This window comes from Triticum dicoccoides, chromosome 6B (genome assembly GCF_002162155.2).
Source record: "Triticum dicoccoides isolate Atlit2015 ecotype Zavitan chromosome 6B, WEW_v2.0, whole genome shotgun sequence".
Taxonomy (NCBI): Eukaryota; Viridiplantae; Streptophyta; class Magnoliopsida; order Poales; family Poaceae; genus Triticum; species Triticum dicoccoides.
Window position 1 is genome coordinate 585,794,419 of NC_041391.1, and position 5,065 is coordinate 585,799,483.

Here is a 5,065-nt window from a genome sequence, read left to right on the forward strand (position 1 = left end):
ATTTACCTATGTAAGTGTGCGGATGATGGGCGGCAGGAGGGAGCAGGGCAGGGGCGAGGCGAGATCCCGGCGGGCGTTGCCATGGCGGTTGCTCCGAGAGATGGCGGGCGGCGCGCTCCGGTGGACCGTGTTCCCTGTCCACGTCGGTAGTCGTCGGCGGTGTGGCTACAACCTACATGAGTCTGGGACTGAGAGGATGGGGAATTGGGGAAGGCGTGAGTGTGCCTGTGCGTGCAGCGTGCGCGAGACGAGGAGACGATGGCCGATGGGGGGATAGCCAGTGCGTGCGTGGGCTAGTGGGCTGGGCTAAGACGACTAGTAGTAAAAACTTTTTTTGTCAAATTCCTGGGCGGGCCATGGCCCAGGTCTGCCCCTACGGAGCTCCGCCCCTGCGCATGGGCCCATGAGCAGCAGTGCGTGCCGAAGCGTCCGGCGGAACGATTCGGCCGGCGCGCCGTTTATAAACACTTCCCAAATAATAAACAGTTGCACAGCAAAATGCTATAAGCCGTTCATTTTACATCTCTAATTAATGGTTTTCTAACTGAATCATGCACCCTGACCATTAGTATATGTGAAAGTATACATACTGACTATGAGGATGCCTTTACTATATCAAGTAAAAACAGGAAAGTGACTTTACTATATCAAGTTCCATCAACATGACCACCAACACAATGGTTCTACAAAGTAATATAGCATCTATCCAGCTCCAGGATGTTACACGGAATTGTATAAATCCGTATAAACCCACTTTTGCACACCTGATGATAAACTGAAAACATCTGGAGTACACGTGATTCATTCTAATTCTGAAAACTAAAGAAGACGCACTTCCTGCTTCCAGAGTGCAAAATGGTGCATTTGAATGTCTGTTTGTTGAACCTACGCAACTTTGGCATATCTTTCTTTTTTTCATGTGCATATCCTAATAGGTGAGAGCATCAAAAAGATTTTCCAGTACTAATGTTTTTGCAGTTTAGAATATATGTTTTTGCAGTACTAATGCTTGTGGTAAGCCATCTAGGAAATATTTAGAGTTGCCGACAAAGGTAATCTGGAAGTATGATTTAGTAAACAAATATGCCTAACCATCACATCAAGGAAATGTTCCATATACAACTACATGAATTTCTTAGAACAATAAAAATATTGTACAATGCAACGAAGAATCAAAACATACTCTTTGATTCAGACTTGTTGCTTCCATCCCCTTACGGTACCAAAAAGTGTTCAAGTTTTGTACCTGATCTGGAATCCAAACCCCTCGCTTGCTGAATGACTCAAGCAGGTCAGAACCACATAGCAGCATTACCTTGACACTTCCTGAGACAAAAAGCAAGTCGTGAACAACTGATTTATATACAGTGTTATAGTACTGTGTTGCAACAACAAAAATCATTGTCATATACCTTGATCAGCTAAGCCGTCCTTGCATAGAAGAGTTCTTAACTCTTGAGAGAATGGTCAAGATACGCTGATGACCTTTCTGCATTGCCTGTATCAAGAACACAAGAATGTGTCCATCAAATGAACACATCGTTCGAACTGAAAGTACCTTATGTGACAGCGAAAATCCAATGGTACGCATGTAATAATGACATGAAAAATCAAGTTATTATGCATGGATCAACCATCACAGAGGCGAATCCGGTGAGCAGCCGGCAAGAGGTCATGACCAGCCCCAAATTGCGAATTTGGTCATGAGAATGTGGCGTTAACACAAACCCATACACATTTCCAGTTCCGCGTAGTACCTTCTTCTTGTTAGCATCGTTCACCGGGGACATGTATCCAGTATCCATCCAGCACCAACTACCCTCGCTGCTGCAACTCATCCTTCGCAAGCTCTGTATGCATGAAACACATCAATAGATGGGGTAATATGTAATTTGTTTTGTTCTGATTCTCATCCTGTTCTAATATTAACACAACACTTGATAGTTGCTAAACAAATTTAACAGGTGCTGCGACTTACAGAACATACCTGTGCATGTAGGTGGGAGGTTGAAGCTCCCGGTGGCCACCAACACCACATCACCTTGCCTTCCCCCGTCCCTGCGGTCATCCAGTTGAATAAATGAACGGATGGTGGATAAGGATAACTGAGAATCACACAACTGAAGAAATCCAGATCAGTTTCTTTTCTTTCTGCTTACATATTTGAATCAGTGGAGAGCTTCTCCGTGGGGACAGGAACTTCCACCTCCTCCATGGCCATGGCCAGTGGCCACGGCCGTCCTGTTCAAATCCGCAGCTGAGCAAGAAGCCGGCACAAAATCTCCGCTTCTCTCTTCTTGGGGTCGGCGTGCGCCACCCGCCTGGGAGGTCGCATCGCCGGCGAGAGGTCGGCAGTCCGGCATGTGCGGTAGGGACCCGGCGTCGCCGACGAGCATGCCAAGCTCGAGCGCCTCCTCGAGCACTCCTGCGACCGGATCCAAAGAAGGAGCAGGGTGGAGCAGGGGGGGTGTGTTCGCCGGCGGGGTGACGAAGGGCAGGGGGGCGGCCTTACCAGGGAGCGCCGGCTGTGGGGGCAGGGATCAGGCGACCATGGAAGATTAGGGAAGGGAGGAGAAAAGTCAGGGGCGGTGCAAAGGATGACTGACGTTTTTTGGCACAACTAACCAATTTTCTTTTATCTTCTAAAAAAATCCATTTCTTTTATAGGGCATGTTCGATTCACCTTCGTGGGTGCCATTTTTTTTAATTATCGCGACTTCTTATAGTAATGATCAGTTGATGATTTAAAAAGTTTTCCCTATAAAAATAATTTTCTTTCTTTAGTTTTGTAATCATGTTGGTCATCTTGTGGTCGGTGGATGGTAAATTTTATGGAGTACACTCTCAGTAAATTAATACAAGACCTTTTAGATCATTACTTGGAGCACTTCACCGGAGATATTTTGTCTGATACTCCTATACAGGTATTTTCCGTTATATATCATTATACTTATTCTATGTTGTATCACTATTCGAAAACTCACTATGGTTACTACTTTATAGAATCATATGACAAATTTTAGAACAAAACTAGCTATTGTTTTACTGGACTTGGAATTAGATGATGATAATATAATAAATCGAGACTTGGAAGATGATGGAAACAACACATACCCCATAAATTGTATGATTCTGGATAGACCCCCTGAGAACCTCAAAACATCGAACACATCATCAGAAATTGAGCTCATCTCACAATATTTATCCTTTCATTGATGGGTTAATTATCCTTTTGCCCTCAGTGGTGTCCATGTGCTCAGTTTTGCCCTCAGATGCGAATTGTGCTCAGTTTTGCCCCTAGTCCGTGCGCACCGACTCGTTCCGTGAACTCTGCCGTCTCCGTCAGGTCAATCTTTTGACTCGGCCCTTACAGGTGGGACCAGGCGGCAGAAGCGGCCAATTTTATTCAGACCGTTGCACGCGTGGCTTGTGGGACCCAGCAAAGAGCCGTTGAGCAGAGAGCCGTTGGCGGGTGTGCTATATAAGCGGGCGACAGCGGCGGTGACCACGGCGACAGAGAGCACGGCGGTGACCACGGCGAGAGAGAGAGCACGGCGGCGGGAAGCTAGCTGTGGAGGGCGCGGCGGTGGGAAGCTAGCAGTGGAGGGCGCGGCGGCGTTGAGATCCCCTTCGGCTCCGAGCTCCATGTCTTCCTCAAGCTCCCGCGCCACCTCGCGGATGCAGAGCCGGGCGCGTGTGGACATGTCTGTCTTCGTCTGTCCGCGGTGTCGGGCGGGCGTTGATCGAAGGGTTTCTCAGACACCGAGGAACCAGAATCGTCCGTTCTACGTGTGCAGCGAGAATGGGGTAAGAATCGGGGCAATTGCACCATTTTCGTCGTCGGGATGTTTGAGCAATGGGTTGATCTGTTTAGTGTTCATGCAGGTGACATGCTTCTTTCTTTGGGTCGATGCTCTGGCCAAGACTCTGATGAATGAACTGCAAGAAGAGCATGAAGAATGGTTGCGCATGCTGCCACGAACAGCAGTGGCCACACCACGAGCTCCGGAAGAAGAGATGGATGGCGAAGCACGCACTGACAGAGAGCTAGCTATTGAGCTTAGGATGTTGAAGAAGAAGGTTAGGAAGCTTGAAGATCAAGCACTACCAATACCCATTTGCAAATACTTTTGGGCATTTGTAGGTATGGTAATCACACTGGTTGTAATGTTGAAAATGTATGGAAAGGCATGAATTATGAAGGAATTTGTAATCTTGAAATTGTTTGAGAAATTCACCTAGTTTAAATGTTGGTTAAAGTTGTTTAAATGTTGAAACAAGAAGAGAAGAAGTGACCAACATTTAAATATGTTGGAAAAAAAGAGAAGAAATTAGGAATTTAGAAACTTTTGATCAATGAAATGCAGCTCTCTGCTCTGCCTTTCTGTCCGAAAAAAAGGTTGCTCTTGGGCCAAATTCAGAGCATAGAGCCAAGTGCAGGCTAGACTAATGGGCCAACTGCATCCAATTAGGCCCATTCAGGAGTTTTCTTGCGTATTTTTTTGTTTTCTATTCTGATTTAATTTAGGCAGTAAATCATAATGCTGAAACTTTTTGTGGAAGCTAATTGAATTATTCCGGAGCCAAACAATTAAGGTTAGAAATTTTTTGGAGCTGTTAATTAATCCAATTCAAATACACCGTGATTTAAATCAAAGACCAAAATATCATGGAAAATGTGCCTCAGCTCTGGTAGAGGTTTACGCCAGGTGCCAACATAAATGAACATTTTTTAAGGGCATTACATTGAGGAAAACATAATATGTATAAAAAATGAAGGGTGGAAAATGCATAAAAAATTGGTGCGGCTGGGGACTCGAACCCAGGACCGCGTGGGTTTGTGGTGTTTAGGGCTGCGCTGGTAACCGCTAGGACAGATGGCAAGACTTTGACATGGGTAGGGAAGGAAGGTGTACATAGTGAGACTGTGAATTTTTTTTTTAAAAAATAGTGAGACCGTGAATGTTTGCACACGCGTGAGAGTGGTTTTCCTTTGTTTTGCACTTAAATTTTGGAGGGTTGGAAGGTTGAAAATGTATGTTGCACTACCACATGATTTTGGTCA

The 5,065-nt window shown here is 45.6% G+C and overlaps 1 pseudogene; it reads right to left on the bottom strand.

Annotated features, from left to right (window-relative positions):
• LOC119321305 overlaps positions 1-2,221 on the bottom strand; it is a 2,887-nt pseudogene extending 666 nt beyond the window's left edge.
• Positions 2,222-5,065: the final 2,844 nt, after the last annotated feature.